The 17,438-nt window shown below is 40.3% G+C and overlaps 1 protein-coding gene across 7 annotated transcripts in view; it reads left to right on the top strand.

Moving 5' to 3' along the window:
- Positions 1-17,438, top strand: part of LOC122817027 (copine-3-like) — a 2,295,182-nt gene that overhangs the window by 1,727,457 nt on the left and 550,287 nt on the right. The gene's annotated exons all lie outside the window — the stretch shown is intronic.

The following is a 17,438-nucleotide window of genomic DNA, read 5'->3' as shown; positions in this document are numbered from 1 at the left end:
GTTACCTTTTGTGTTCATATCTAGGACAAAAAAGTATGAATTTATAGTCTGGTCCTGATTTTCTTAACAGTAGTTAGTTGCATCATATTTCCCAAGATAACTTGGGTTACACAAACAGACCCCAAAACAGACTAATATTCAGAGGGTGACCTTTTGCCTGTATAGCTCAACTCCGTTTTGCAGTTCAGTTGAAAATTGATGCTTTTTACTGACAGCGGTTGGCAGTACAGTCATTGGTTTTACCATGTAGTATATTGTCAGCAAGTATACTTGGAAAATTCAAAGTATATTGAATCCACTGTTAGCAGTAGTTATTTATTTATAATTTGTGGATTGTGTTAGTCCCACTAGGCCCGTGGCCCCTTTTCATGGAAGACCAGAGATTTTATTTATATTGCCTAGGGAAAATTTGGCCAGGGCTGTTTTGCAGGAGAGGAAGTACCTTCTCAGGTGTACTGAAGGACTGCTGTTTGCTTTTCTGGGAATTCTAAGATGGAGGATTGTGCAGCAGAGCTGGAGAGAGTGAGATGAAAAACTTTATGGAGGAAGGATGAGAAACTTTATGGAGGAAGGATAAGGAGATGAAGTAACTGTTAGAGTTGTAAAATGGAAGATTGGAGAGAGAAATACTTTTAGATGTGAAGAACCAAACGGAGCCAAAGGAAGAAGTGAGATGGAGTGACATGGTGAAGACAGTATTGCAAGAGGAAGGCACTGAAAGATTGGGGAAACAAACATGTCATTAAGGGAAAACTGTGGAGGTAGACACTGAGCTAATCGGAAGAAGTCTGCTGAAGGGTTCTGAGCTAACTAATCTGTGATGTATAACATTAAGTAATCCTGTTTTTTGCTTATTTCTGGGTTATTTATAGCACTTTTATTGTCTGCATATACTTTGCTAGCTAGTGTCAGTGTGTGAGAGGTATTAACTAGAAGTTTCTACAATTGTTAAGCATCTGGTTGGGTTTGTTTGTTCTGATTTCCTGCTAGGAGTGTATCATATAACTTTTGTATTTAAAAGCATTCTCTAGAGTCTCCTTGATCCTTTATCTGTTTAAACATTTCTGCAGTTTTTTTCTACCTAAGTGGTGTTGGTAGTGTAGCATTGTCCATATTCAGGCTTGTGTTTTGGGCCTAGTTGTTTGTTAGTAGAGGCTGTGTGTCTGAGCACATGTACCTGGCCATCATAGCTTAGCCAAGGCCAGTATAGCATTTTAGTGAGAGTGAATTGTTTGTGGTCATTGGCTGACTGGGGTTGCCTGGACAACGCTTTGGAGTAAGCACCTCATTGGTTCTTTCATACTTTTTTTTAAAGTTGTTTCAGGTTTCAACTTTGTTACTTAAAGGACCACTACGGGCAAACAATGAAAAAACGTATATTTTTTATCTTGCCATGATTTATTGCACCTGCTAAAGCTGCCTGCAGCAAAATAAGTACTCATTCCTAATTTTATTTTTTTTTACTCTTGTCTGCCCTCATGGGGGCAGACATTGTGATTCCTTTGGAAAGCTAAATCTGTCTCAATGCACAGACTGTGAGAACAAATAGCCCTACCATTTGTTGTCAGACTAGACTTCCATTCACTTAGAATGGACCACCTGAAAAAAATGCCAAGTTTGAGAGTCTGCAGCTCATGTGTCATTGACTGGTATGTGCTGAGTTTTACAAATGTTGTTTCTATTGATGTACTACACATTCTCTGAAAGAAACTTGCAAAAGTGTCAACAAATTACTGAGATAAAAAAGACTTTTCACAAGGAGCAGTTTTGCAAGTTTCAATTCCTGGCCAAGTTACTCCTCCCATCTCCCCTCAAGTGGGCTGCAGTCTCACATTTCCAGCTTGGGTAGATTCAACTATTTTGTCAGCTTTGCATGACAGTAGACATAAAAAAAAAAATCACAGCCTAGTGTGCCACTAAAACTGTTCCCTTATATGTCTCCACTTCTGAATAGCATTTCCCCAGGAATAAAAAAAAAAAAAAAAAAAAAACGAAGCACACACATCAGTCCAGACTTTGAGCCAGTCTAGCCATTTCTTAATGTGCACAGTAAAACATTGTTTATAATGTGTTCTGGCTGCTGACATGGTTATCTTTACATAGTTATTCTCTTATAGCATAACCTGAACTTATGGTGTTCAATGCCAAGCTTTACAACAGTTCTCAGTTTCTTAACAATGACCTCCCAGGCCTCTGATGTGACCCAGTACTTTGTCAGTATACTGTAAATACATAGATTAATACAAATATTTGTGCACATATGACACGTACAATAATACACATATACCATCATTAAAACAAGATAAATCATATCAATATAGTTATAATTTCTAGATTATGACCCTGTTTGTGTATGGAAACTTCTTTTTGAATTTATGTTCAAGCAGTTGTATATTTGTTGTATATTATCTTGTTTGTTTCTCAATATTCTAGCCACTGTATGCTGCATCAATTGTAATACTCTGATTTTACTCCTTTTATATTTTTTATGCTCTTTGTACAAAATAATTATGTTTGTGTAATTTATTTTTATTATTTTTTATAATTGTTTACTATGTATCTGCAGCCTTCTCCCCGAGCCTCCACTGAAAACGGTCACCTTGCGTCCAGTCAGACTAACCTGGTAAACAAATAGAAAATAAATAAATAAAATATACTAAGAAAATCAATCAATATACCAAGAAAAATCCAAAACTTAAGAAAAAAAACACAGAACGAAGGAAAATGTTTCCTTGATGCTGTCATGAAAATCCCACTCACTTATTCAGATATTATGGGCAAACATATATATATATATATATATATATATATATATATATATATATATATTGTAACATATATAATATATTAGACAAAACAACGTACCCAACACACTAGTCATAGGTGACTCTGTAGTCAGGCACACTGATGTCGCACTCACCAGGCTAAACAAGGAGAAGGTTACTGTCAGCTGCCTGTTGGGTGCCAGGATCTGCCACATAACCCACGCTCTCAGGTCACTCCACAATAAGTACAAATATGACGGTCATTGTCCATGTTGGTGTGAATGATCTGAGACGTACCTCCCTGGACTACGAAAAGAGGCATGGAAGAGCTCTCCGATCTTGTAGCACATGGAGGTATGACCCTAGTCCCGAGTAGCATTCTGCCATCGCCCAGAATGATACTGCAGTACAAGGACAAAATGATTGACTTCAACAACTGGCTAAGCTTCTGGTGTCATTCTAAGGGGATCCAGTATCTGTCTGCCTGGGACGACATGGTCGACAGACCACGTTGCTTTGCCAGAGATGGCCTGCACCTGTCGCCCATGGAATTCTGGATACTGGCTAAGGCTCTTGCTGTGCCCCTCTAGTGCCTTTTTTAGACAAGGTTCAAATGACAAATTCACCACCATAACAGGAACAGGCAAGCAAAAACTGAGGGTAATGCTACTTAATGCTAGAAGTCTAAATCTCAAAATGCACTCACTCACTCAAGGCACTCCTTAAAATGGAGAATATCAATATCTGTACAGTGACTGAGACCTGGTTCAAGGCTCCAAAGAGAACCCCTGCACTACCAGTCTTTAACATACCACACTTTTCGGCCACGTAACCTGGACCGGAACACCAAAGGCGAGGTGTGTCCATATTCATTAAGGATATCCACACCTCCAGGCTAGTTGCTCAGCATAATGCATCCGAGCTTATCCAAGTGCAACTAACTCTGGGCAGAACTGCAATCCAAATTGTAGCTTGCTGCAGATCCCCAATCATGCCCCAGGATTCCCACTCCTCTTTTCTTGATATACTGGAAAATATTAGGGTTCAACCAAACATCCTAATAATGGGCAATTTCAACTACCCCACCATTAACTGGAAAAACTACTCATGTACCAACTCCTTCGCTCAACGCTTTCTGGAATTTATAAATTCCAGTGCCCTGGATCAGCTTATCCACACCCCCACCAAGGGCAACAATATCCTAGACCTAGTCATTACCAACATGAGTGACCGGTGTTCCACACCTGAAGTCAACACTTCGTTGGTCAGATCCGACCATAAGCTAATCACCCTAGATATCCACATCCCGCCCCCATCCCCCATTAAGGAAACCATGGTAAAAGATTTCTCCAAAGCCAACTTCATGCTTTTTAAGACAGAAGTGGTGAACTTCATGACACCCATGCAGATGGATAGTACAGTTACAACTGCTGAATCCTACACAAATGCACTCTATAAGCACTAACATGAGTGCATGAATCGTGCTATCCCAAACAGAACCAAGAAGCTTTCCTCCAAAAAAAGGAAGCCAATCTGGTGACCCCCTGCCATAAACGAACTGTAAAACAGAAGGAAGAAACTGTTGCAAAAGAGAGTAAAATCCCATGAGTTGTAGAGCTCCCTGGGCAGCCTCAGTAAGAAGCTTAGATCCCTTATAAGAGCCTCCAAAGCTAGCTATGAAAATAAAATCGGCACTGATTCTAAGGACAACCACAAAGCATTCTATAGCTATGTCAAGATTCTCAATAGCAACACCCTAATCTGCTCTGAGCTGCAGCACAATGGCATGAAAATTACAGAACCAACTGATATTGCCAACATCCTGGCAGATAGGTTCAATAGGTTCAATGCTAACTTTACCCCCCTCTCACCCTCTAAAGGGCCCATATCTATATAGGAAGAATGCAGAGTCCCTGTAATCACAACTACACAGGTAAAAGCTGCACTCTCTAAAGCCAAAAACACAGCATCCATGGGACTGGACAACATCCCAGGCTGCGTTTTACACGAACTTCAGAACGAAGTGGCTCCCCACTATGTTCAATCATAGCCTCACATCAGGCTTTGTCCCCACTGAATGGCGCACAGCAACAGTTATCCCACTCCACAAAGGGGGAGCCATCACTGATATTGGTAACTATTGCCCTATTAGCCTGACGAGCCTGGTCTGCAAGGCCATGAAACGTATCATCATGGAACTCATAAACAAAGACATTGGTAACCTCCAAACTTTGGACCCCACCCATTTCAGGTTTTTGAAAGACAGATCATGCATCCTGAACCTAATAGACTTCTTTGAGGCAGTCACCAAAGCTATAGATGAGGCTAAGGGGGTTCACACAGCCTATCTTGAACTCGCCAAGGCTTTTGACACCATCCCCCATTCTGGATTTATAGCTAAACTCACTAAACTAGGTATAAATCCCTACGTCACAAGATGGGGTTGCCAACTGGCTCACTAACAGAACCTACACTGTAAAAGTTGCAGACTCCAAATCTGTCATCAAACCAGTGACAAGTGGAGTACCACAGGGTTCAGTCCTTGGACCACTCCTGTTTGCTATCTACTTCTCTGCAATACAGGCTAACACAGAAGGCCTCTTGCTAACGAAGTTCGCAGATGACTGCAAACTAGGAGCCATAGTCGAGTCCCCAAATGATATGGGCATCCTACAGAAGGGCCTCACTGAGACAGCTGCATGGTGTCAGAGCCATGTACTCAAGCTCAGTGCCAAAAAGTGCATTGTCATCCCCTTTGGTAAAAACTCTGTACCCATGAGCTACCACATAGGCAGCAGTCTACTTAACACCGAATGTGTGATGAGAGACCTTGGGACCCAGGTGGACAGTAGTCTCTGCTTTGATAATCACATCGCCACAGTAGTCAGGAAGTACTTCTACATGGCACACCTCATCACAAAAGGGTTCTCATCCAGGAAAAAAAGGAGGTCATTGTTCCCCTGTACTCGACACTCAGACCCATTATAGAGTACGACGCCCCTTTTGGAATGTACCTCACAAGACATTTGCAGCAGCTGGAAAGGCCACAAAAGTACCTCACAAAGAGGATTACTGGCCTCAAACAGATGCCCTACACTGACCATCTCAAAAAACTCAAGCTTTACTCCGTAGCATATTGCCTTCTCCGAGGTGATTTCTGCCTAACATATAAAGTTACGTCAAACGCAGAGCTGTTGGACATGCTACACCTAAAGAAATCCCAATCCCTCCGAGCTACACGCTCTAGGGACCTAAACCTTGTCACCACAATAAACAGGACATGCTGGAGGGATAGATTCCTGTCCCAGAGACTTCCATACTCTGGAACAAGCTACCCGTCTATGCCAAGCAAAGTTCCTCATTAGCACTCTTCAAGAAAAATCTTTGATTGGATGGGAAATAGGAAATATACACTGGGAATCGCTTCTGTGTCTGCTCGACAGTGGCACAGGAAAATAACTTTCTTGGGTGGCATAAGCCAGGGAACCTTTTTGGCTAGGCTTACTTATGCCCTTGGGCCGATAGCCTAGTACCTACCTATGAACCTATTATTAGACTAAATACAGTATTATGTAGCATTGAAATGTGCTGACATTATAAGGGTGACAGTTCATTATTTGCTCAAAAAGCAAATGTCAGAGTGGAAAAGTTCAAATAATGGATAAAGAGGAGGAGGGAAGGAGAAGAAAGAGTGAGAAAAAGTATTTTTTAGAAGTAATAATTAGGGTAGATATGGGCAGCAGGAGACAAAATGAGTAAAAGTAACATTACAAGTAAGAGAACAAAACAAAGGTAAAGAATAAATAACATGGACAGCAAGATTTACAGCTGCAGACTGTTAACTGGATTGGTAGCATAAAACTGGGTTTGGAGAAAAGTTTGGTGACTTTGAACAAACAGATTTGTCCACATTAACTGTATATCATTGTGTGTGTGTGTGGTAAAAGAACTATAAAGCAAAAATGCACCGATACCCGCTTGCTGCCCAGCTGAGGGGGACAATTGTGCAAGTGCAGTGGACTGGCTCCAGTAGGAAGGGATGGCAACATACCTCTCAACATCATAGAACAAGAAATCTGGACAAGGCCATAAATAATAGGGGACAAAGGCCCAAAAATTGGGACAATTTATAAATATTGCACTTACAAACTTAGAAAGTTGATAAACAGGTTTTGCATTAGAGTGGATTTTCTTAAGGATATGAAGTCTGAAAATCAAATGCCTGTCAACTTTCTGACTTCAGTGTTCAATGATTTGCCAGTGATTTGACAGAAAACTGCAGTTTTATGAAAAAGACAAAAAATCTGGACTTTCTGCAGAAATCTGTACTGTTGAGAGATATGGATGGGGAGTCCTGAACCAACACCCATCAGTCATTTTCATTTGCTTGCCAAAGCCATTACAGCAGTGTTTTGCAAAGAGGTGGGAAAAGCCTTAAATTTGACTGGTATGTTGTGTGGGTAGCTGTGTTAGTGGAAGGTGGAGGTGTGCCTTTGTAAGTGTGGTGCGAATGTTTTGGATTATGAAATGGAGAGATTGAGTAAAATTGTGCTTAATGAAGTCCGTAGCAATTTCATCACTACTTGATTCAGACATGTACATTCCCCTGTGTTTGTCAGTACTATGTTTGAGTGCATTGGTTTGGAGTGTGGTATCACTGCTACTCGTTCATTACAAGTATCTGCTTTGGAAGTGTTCTCCAGGAGTCTGTTGCTGAGAGGATGAGGGACATATGCTACAGGTATACAACAAAGACAAACTAGATAAAGCAATAGTAAGAAAAAGTACTAGATCTAATCAGAGGCTTGGGAGGTCATCATTAAATTCCATAAGTTCAAGTTATACTATAAGAGAATAACTATGTAAAGATAACCATGTCAGCAGCCAAAATGCATTACAAGCTGAATATTTTACTGTGCACATTTTAAAAAATGGATAGACTGGCCTAAACTGTGGACTGATGTTTTTTTTTTTTTTTTTTTTAATTCCTGGGTAATGCTATTCAGAAGTGAAGAGACATACAAGGGAACAGATTTAGTGGCACACCAGGCTGTGAATTTTTTTTTGTCTATTTTCATGCAAAGCTGACTAAATAGTTGAATCTAGTAAAGCTGGAAATGTGAGACTGTAGCCCACTGAAGGAGGGGAGATGGGAGGAGTAACCTGGCCAGGAACTGAAACTTGCAAAACTGCTCCTTCTGAAAAGTCTTATCTCAGTAATTTGTTGACACTTTTGCAAGTTTCTTTCAGAGAATGTGTAGTACATCAGAAGGAACAACATCTGTAAAACTCAGCGCTTACCAGTCAATGACACATGAGCTGCAGACTCAAACTTGACATTTTTTTTCAGGTGTTCCATTGTAAGTGAATGGAAGTCTAGTATGACAACAAATTGTTGGGCTATTTGTTCTCAGTCTGTACATTATGGGACAGATTTAGCTTTCCAAAGGAATCATGATGTCTACCCCATGAGGGCAGACTAGTAAAAACAAAATAAAATTAGATAGGCGTACTTATTTTGCTGCAGGCAGCTATGGGAGGTGTAGTAAATCATGGCAAGATAAAAATGTGTGTTTTCTTCATCGTTTGCCCGTAGTGGTCCTTTAAGAAGTTAACTTGTGAGTGTTTCTTCCATTTCACACTGAGCTAATCGAAGGAAGTCTGAGGAAGGGCTCTGAGCTAACTAATCTGTGATATATAACATTAAGTATCCTGTCTTTTGCTTATTTCTGAGTTATTTATAGCACTTTTATTGTATGCAAATACTTTGCTAGCTAGTTTCACTGTATGTGAGGTATTAACTAGAATTTTCTACAATTGTTAAGCATCTGGTTGGGTTTGTTTGTTCTGATTTTTGTTTCTCACCCTCCCTCCCTGTTGGTATCCTGTGTTTATACTTGGTGGCTTTGCAATTGCCTGCCCCTACTGTAAATTTGATCTGGGGCACTCCTCCCAGTCTAGTGTCATTACCTCATTCTACCTAATCCAGGGGAACATTTGAGAAGGCCAACCCAGTTAGCTTTTGCTCCTCCTTTCCCCTTTCCACTTTGCAAAACAAATAATCTCTAAGCTTGTTTACTGCCTTTCCTTTAAGCCGTCTAGTCCAGACACAGAGTTGCTGTATCCAGGACTGTTTGTAAGTTTCTGAGCCCCCAAGCCTTTCTTTATTGGAGGGAAGCCTTCTAGCTTAATTTTGTTTCTTAGAACTAGCAAATTTTCGAGTTTCAACACTCAAATCTGTTTCTTTGAGCTCAGCACTTGTTCAGAACTCATTGTAAGCACTAAATAAGCTACAAATTACTACAACACTCAACTTTCCTCACTTGTCTAGAGGAAAACAGTTTTTAGTACTTAATAAATAAGCACCTATCCTCCAGGCATGTCTAAGGGTCAGCTCCCGGTGTTTTCTCCTGTCTACCTGATGAATCTGGGCATCTTCGGGCAATGCAGCAATTGCCTCATGTACACAGACAACCCTCTCCTCATACCACCCAACACTACAACCTCTGTGAGATGTACTTATATAGCCAAACTGGAAGCAAAGTTCTCTTCGCCCAAGACTGGACTAGACAGTTAAGAGGAGAAGGTAAACACTTGCACCACACCACACTCATCACATAGTCCCTCAAAACCTACACCACCAAAACACACACATAAAAACACAAAACACACACCAACATTCGCGGAGGCTCTCAAAAATCTACCCAAGCAACAGGGACCTCCAAAGCAGAAACACAAGCAATCTCCACCCCCCCCCCCAACACAACCCAAATGACACACAGCCCACAAACTCAGTGTGCCACTCAACCATGTCCCATAAGGCATAACAACGTACCCAACACTCTAGTCACAGGTGACTCTATAGTCAGGCAGACTGATGTTCCACTCACCAGGCTAAACAAGGAGAAAGTTACTATCAGCTGCCTGTCAGGTGTCAGGATCTGCCACATAATGCAAGCACTCTGGTCACTCCACAGCAAGTACAAATATGACTCTGCCATTGTCCATGGTGTGAATGACCTGAGATGTACCTCCCTGGACTACATGAAAAGAGACATGGAGGAGCTGTCCTATCTTGTAGCCCAGGCAGGTATGACCCTAGCCCTGAGTAGCATCCTGCCATCACCCAGAATACCACAGTACAAGGACAAAATGATTGACTTCAAAAATTGGCTAAGCTTTTGGTGTCATTCTAAGGGGATCCAGTATCTGTCTGCTTGGTATGACATGATCAACAAACTATGCTTTGCCAGAGATGGCCTGCACCTGTCGCCCTTGGGATTCCGGATACTGGTCATTGTGCCTTTTTTAGGCAAGATTCAAATGACAAATTCACCGCCGTAACAGTTACAAGCAAGCAAAATCTGAGGGTAATGCTACTTAATCCTTGAAGTCTAAACCTCAAAATGCACTCACTCGAGGCACTCCTTAAAATGGAGAACATCGACATTTGTGCAGTGACGGAGACCTGATTCAAGGCTCCAGAGAGCACCCCTGTATTACCAGGCTATAATTCATACCACACCTTTCGGCCACCTAACCTGGACCGAAGCACTAAAGGCAGAGGCTTGTCCATATTCATGAAGGATATCCACACTTCCAGGCTAGTTGCTCAGCATAATGCATCCGAGATTATCCAAGTGCACCTAACTCTGGGCAAGACCGCATTCCAAATTGTAGCTTGGTACAGATCCACCACCATGCCCCAGGATTCCCACTCCTCATTTCTTGATACACTGGAAAATATTAGGGTACAACCTAACACCCTAATAATGGGCGATTTCAACTACCTCACCATTAACTGGGAAAGCTACTCATGTACCAACTCTTGTGCTCAACGTTTTCTGGAATTCATAAATTCCAACGTCTTGGATCAACTTATCCACACCTCCACCAGGGGCAGCAGTATACTAGACCTGGTCATTACCAATATGGGCAACCGGTGTTCCACACCAGAGGTAAATTCTTCATTGGTCAGATATGACCACAAGCAAATCACCCTAGACATCCACATCCCACCCCCACCCCCCTTTAGAGAAACCACCGTAAAAAATTTCTCCAAAGCCAACTTCACGCTTCTTAAGACAGAAGTGGCAAACATCACGACACCCATGCTGACTGACAATAGAGGTACGACTGCTGAATCGTATACAATTGCATTTTAATTAGTACTTACACGAGTGCATGGATCATGCAGTCCCTAACAGAACCAAGATGCTATCCTCCAAAAAAAGGAAGCCAATCTGGTGGTCCCCTGCCATAAACAAACTCTACAACAGAAGAAAGAAACTGTTGCAAAAAAGCGTAAAATCCCATGATTGGAGGAACTCTATGGTCAGCCTCAGTAAGAAGCTGAGAGCCCTTATAAAATCTTCCAAAGCTATTTATGAAAACAAAATCGCCACTGATTCTAAAGACAACCACAAAGCATTCTATAGCTACATCAAGAATCTCAGTGGCAACACTCAGATCTGCTCTGAGTTGCAGCACAATGGCACTAAATATACAGAACCAACTATCGCCAACATCCTGGCAGATAGGTTCAGTGCTAACTTTACCCCTCTCTCATCCCCTAAAGGGCCCATCTCTATACCGGAAGAATGTAAAATTCCTGTAATCATGGCTGCACAGATAACAAAACACACACTCCAAAGCCAAGAACACAGCATCCATAGTACCTGACAACATCCCAGGTTGCGTTCTACATGAATTACAGAACGAACTGACACCCCACCTAAGTAACATGTTCAGTTATAGCCTCACCTCAGGCTTTGTGCCCACTGAATGGCGCACAGCAAAGGTTATTCCACTCCACATAGGGGGAGCCCCCACAGACCCCACGAACTTCCGCCCCATTAGCCTGACGAGCCTGGTCTGCAAGGTTATGGAGTGTATCATCGTGGAACTTATAAACAATGACATTGGTAATCTCCAAACTCCAGACCCTACCCAGTTCGGGTTTGTAAAAGGCAGATCATGTCTCCTAAACCTGATGGACTTCTTTGAAGCGGTCACCAAAGCCGTAGATGAGGGTAAGTTGCTTCTCACAGCCTATCTAGATCTCACCAAGGTTTTCAACATCATCCCCCACTATGGAATTTTAGATAAACTCACTAAACTAGGTATAAATCCCTATGTCACAAGTTGGGTTGCCAACTGGCTCACTGACAGAACCCACACTGTGAAAGTAGCAGACTCTAAATCCAACTTCAGGCCAGTGACAAGTGGAGTACCACAGGGTTCAGTCCTCAGTCCTCTTCTGTTTGGTTTCTACTTCTCTGAAGTGCAGGTTAACACAGAAGGTCGCTGGCTAACAAAGTTCTCAGATGACTGCAAACTAGGAGCCATAATCAAAACTCCTAACAATGTTGACATCCTACAAAAGGGCCTCACTGAGACAGATGCCTGGTGTCAAAGCCTCAAGCTCAATGCCAAAAAGTGCATTGTCATCCCTTTTGGTAAAAGTCTGTACCCATGAACTACCACATAGGCGGTAGTCTACTTAACACCGAAAGTGTGATGAGACCTTGGGACATAGGTGGACAGTAGTCTCTCCTTTGATAATCACATTGCCACAGTAGTCAGGAAATCCTTCTATGTGGCACACCTCATCACAAAAGGTTTCTCATCCAGGAAAAAAGAGGTCATTGTTCCCCCTCTACTCATCACTCATTAGTCCCATTATAGAGTACAACGCCCCTTTTGGTATGTACCTCACAAAACATCTACAACAACTGGAAAGGCCACAGAAATACCTCACAAAAAGGATCACCGGCCTCAAACAGATGCCCTACACAGACCGTCTCAAAAAACTCCATCTTTACTCTTGTCGCATATCACCTACTCAGAGGCGATCTCTGCCTAACATACAAAGCTATGTCAAACCCAGAGCTGTTGGACATGCTCCACTTAAAGAAATCCCAATCCCTCCAAGCTACATGCTCTAGGACCTAAACCTTGTCACCACAATAAACAGAACATGCTGGAGGGATAGATTCCTGTCCCAGAGACTTCCCATACTCTGGAACAAACTACCTATCTGTATCAAACAAAGCTTCTCAGTAGCACTCTTCAAGAAAAATCTTGATGATTGGCTGGGAGATAGGAAATTCACCCTGGGAATCACTTCTGTGGCTCTGCTTGACATGGGCACAGGAAAATAATTTTCTTGGGTGGTAAAAGCCAGGGTACCTTTTGGCTAGGCTTATATAGGCCCTAGGGCCAATAGCCTAGTACCTACCTATGATGGAGTAGCCAGCTTTCATGGTCTGCTTTTGTAAGAAGGTTTTTGTTACAAGAAGGCAGTAGTTATACAGATACAGCACGGCAAGGAAGAATGGAAGGAGAAACTAAGAGGGGACAAACGTTTGCAGTATTTCAACAACCACAGAGATGATGACAAATACTAAGAATAAAAAGTAAATGTGATACCAGTGTGAAAAGGTATGACATTATTGATAGCATTTTTTTGCCATTGGGGTTTAACATTAACGACGTAAGAGCATTAATTAATTTGGGGGCTGAAAATATTTAAGTGACATTCGAAAGCTTTAACTTGCTTGAAAAATGTATGAGTGAGAATGAAAAAAAGTAAATACAGTAGTTCCATTTAAATACTGTTTATTTCAGAGCTTGTAAAACTACAGTTAAAAATATGCAGTTTAAGGCATCAGATATGGATAAGCATGAATTAAATTTCTTTTTTCTTTCGCTGTGTAGTAAACTCCAAGAAGTTACATTTTTTTCCATTGCACACTTTTTATTTATGGAGGGAAGTGTGGGTTACAGTGGATGTTAAGGATGGGAAAATTTAGCATATTTCAAATACATTAATTGCGAATGGTAAGATAGGATTTGTTGTGTACTGGGGGCCAACCCATAGCCTATTTTTGTGGGTCTGGAAATCATTTAGTATATGACTGTAACAAATGAAGAATGAAGGTATAGCCAGTGCAGGGTGAGGGGACATGCTGCAAAAAAATGAAGCCTTTTTTGTAGAAAATATAAACAATTGGAAATGTTTGAGTACCTTATATTAGAAAAGGAAGGGGTAGTTGAAGCCTTAGAAGGTCAAGCATTAGAAAATATTACTAGAGAAAATGTTGAAAGAGAAGGTGGGTATGGGGGAAGGGAATACTGAAGAAAGGTTACAGTGAAAAGGTGGTTACACAAGAAATAGTTCAAAGCGGGGGTATTAATGTTCAGGCAAAAAACAGATTTGCAGTTTTAGAAAGTGAAGTGGGAGAAATAGAGACAGATGAAGAAAAGAAAAATCAGTTGGTGGGAGACAGGAAAAGAAAGATCTGGAAGTAAAACACAAAATGAAAAGGATAAGTATGATATAGGAATTCAAGCATTAAATTTGAATAGCATTAGAAGCCATATCAGGTTTGCTGGTGGTGGAATGGTGTAAAAAAATAAAAATAGATGATCTGATCCTGTCTATTCCATTCATTCCGTTGGCTATTCAAGACTTTGGATCCTAACCTCAGACTCCTCCCCTTAAAAAGCCCAGCATTACCTCGGATCTCATTTGCTGCTTCTTTGCTACAGTGCGGATCTCTCTTGGCTTTTGTGTACTTTGTGATGCAACTTTTTTCATTGATACTGCGATCATCAACCATTTAGATAGTTACATTTTGGTACCTTAATCTTTGTACTATCATTATACCCTTACCTGTCCTTTTATAGCTACTTAGTGTATTCCATTTTTCCTTGCTGCTTTGGTGCCATCTTTACTCTAGTATGGTGTATAAAAAAAAGAACATTTATGTAGGTATAGATTAATAACTAAAAAAAAAAAAAAAAAAAAACACCAACGGATCAGAGAAATTCGGCTGTAAAATCCTTCACAGTAAGTAACTGGTACCTTGTCTTTTTGCCTTCAACAGTCACATGACATCAAACATAGCCACTTTTTAAATGCATCAAAACCCTTGACAGCTGATTAATTAAATACATTGATTTAAAGTGACAGATACCCCATTTATCAAATAATTTTAAACTTTAACATGCAACTTAAATTACATTAAGTATTAAATACAGTATACTTTAAACATTTTAAATATCTTTTTAAAATTGTCTTACTAAGCTAATTATTAAATCACAAATTTATTTATCCAAACAACTTTGTATGGCACACAGGCTTACCTAATATACTACATTAACTTTGAAATTAAGACCCCTGGGTGACAGTGTCGTATAGTTTAAAATAAACTTACTTTCTAGTTCCAACAATTTCCTAACAATCCCCCCCCTCCTGTTCAATAATGGCTGAGCAAGAACAGAAAAAAAAACAGGACACATTCCCTTCATGCACATTAACAAAATGTTCTGCAACTGGACTGTTCATATTTTTATTCCGAATGTCTTTCAAATGTTCCATGATCCTAACCTTGATGGCCCTCTTTGTTTGTCCAGTGTACCACTTAATATCTGTACAACCACATACTACCACACAGGACTGACAATTGAATCTGCCGTTGCACACACATTTTCTACCATTGATAACATTTCCCAAAGTATTCTTAACATAAGCACAAACTTTACAATGTCCACATGCAAACACACCAGAATCTTCCTGTGAAACACTAGAACACCCCATATTTAAAAGTTCCTTCAAATTAGCATAGCGCCCATAGGAAAATCTGATAAATATAGGGAATAACTTCCCCAAACTCACATCTTCACACACTATATGTTAGAAATCCAAAATAATTTTTCTCATTTTTTTCAAAAAAAGTAGAAAACTTAGATACACAAAAGATCCTGACCCCCAGCCTCACCTGACATATTATTCACGTGTCTAATTTTCATACTTTTACTTCCACTTCTTCCTTTTAAAACTGAATCTAAGGCAATGTCGTAAAACATCCTTACTGTACCATCTTGCAAGGAGCCTCCTCTTAGCCACCAAAAGAAATTCCATCTTACAACTGTCCTCAGAAGTATTAAGGGCAATACGCTTAAATTCACCCATGGGCAAAGAGTTTAATAAATGAGGAGGATGCGTACTAGCTGCATGCAAAAAATTATTTGCAGCAGTAGCCTTCCTATGAGGCCTAAATTGAATGTTCTTATCCAAATCCACATAAAATTCAACATCCAAAAACACAATTTTGGATTCACCTTTTACCATGGAAAAACTAAGATTGTGCTCATTAGAATTTAAGTTTAAAAAAAATATTTCAAACTCCCGTGGGTCACCCTTACACAGAAAAATAAGATTGTCAGTGTATCTGCTAAACATCGCAGCATGTTCATTATAACATTTTGTACTATAAATTAATTTTATCTCAAAAAAAACCTCCCCATGTACAAAATAGCATAAGTAGGAGCATATGATGCTCTCATTGCCGTTCCCTTAATTTGGAGAAAAATATCACTTTCAGACTTAAAATAATTGTGTCAGGCAAAATTCCAACAACCTCACCACATATGCAGTTCTGGGGCCCTCACCCATAATGTCCCAAAAAGCTTCCAACCCCCACTTCAGCTTTTTTTTTTTTTTCAAACTTAAATTCTAATGAGCACAGTCTTAGTTTTTCTATGGGAAAAGGTGAATCCACAATTGTGTTTTTGGATGTTGGATTTTGTGTGGACTTGGATAAGAACATTCAATTTAATTAAATTTGAAGGAACTTTTAAATCTGGGGTGTTCTAGTGTTTCACAGGAAGATTCTGGTGTGTTTGCGTGTGGACATTGTAAAGTTTGTACTTGTTAGAAATATTTCAGGAAATTTTATTAATGGTAGAAAATTTGTGTATTAGGGCAGATTCAATTGTCAGTCCTGTGTGGTAGTTTGTGATAGGATGTGATTGTACAGATGTTAAGTGGTACATTGGACAAACGGAGGGCCATCAAGGTTACGATCATGGAACATTTGAAAGACATTCTGAATAAAAATATGAAAAGTTCAGTTGCAGAATATTTTGTTAATGTGCATGAAGGGAATGTGTCCTGTTTTTTCTTTTCTGTCCTTGCTCAGCCGTTATTGAACAGGGGGGGAAGATATTGTTAGGAAATTGTTGGAACTAGAAAGTAAGTTTATTTTAAATTGTAGGACATGTCACCCAGAGGTCTTAATTTGGAAGTTAATGTATATTAGGTAAGCCTGCGTGCCATATAAAGTTGGATAAATAAATTTGTGATTTAATAAATTTAATAATTAGCTTAGTAAGAATATTTTTAAAAGATATTTAAAATGTTTAAAGTATCATCATCATCATCATCATCCCCCTTTTCCCATTTACATGGGGTTGGGGTATCGTATTAACTGTCGCCAACTCTCTCGATTCAGTGCCACTCTCCTGTCGTCTTCAACACTCATGCCTGACTGTCGCAGATCTTCTTTCACACAATCCAGCCACCTCTTTGCTGGACGCCCTCGCTTCCTCTTACCTTCTTCCTGTCTGTCCCAAATCTCCCTCACCAGATTGTCTTCTGCTTTTCTACACATGTGCCCATACCATCGTAATCCGTTTTCTTTGATCTTTTCTGCAACTGGAGCTACTTTGGCTTCTGCTCTTATGTCCTCATTTCTTCGCCTGTCCCACAGTGTGCATCCTACCACCTTTCTCAGGCACTTCATTTCCATCATCTCTAGCTTCTTCAACTGTTCTGCCTTTACTGCCCAGGTTTCTGTACCATACAGTAGTACTGGTCGCACTACT

This window comes from Protopterus annectens, chromosome 12.part0 (genome assembly GCF_019279795.1).
Source record: "Protopterus annectens isolate FY-2018-M chromosome 12.part0, PAN1.0, whole genome shotgun sequence".
Lineage (NCBI taxonomy): Eukaryota > Metazoa > Chordata > Ceratodontiformes > Protopteridae > Protopterus > Protopterus annectens.
The sequence above is the reverse complement of the archived record's forward strand: the minus strand, read 5'-3'. Positions and strand labels throughout refer to the sequence as shown.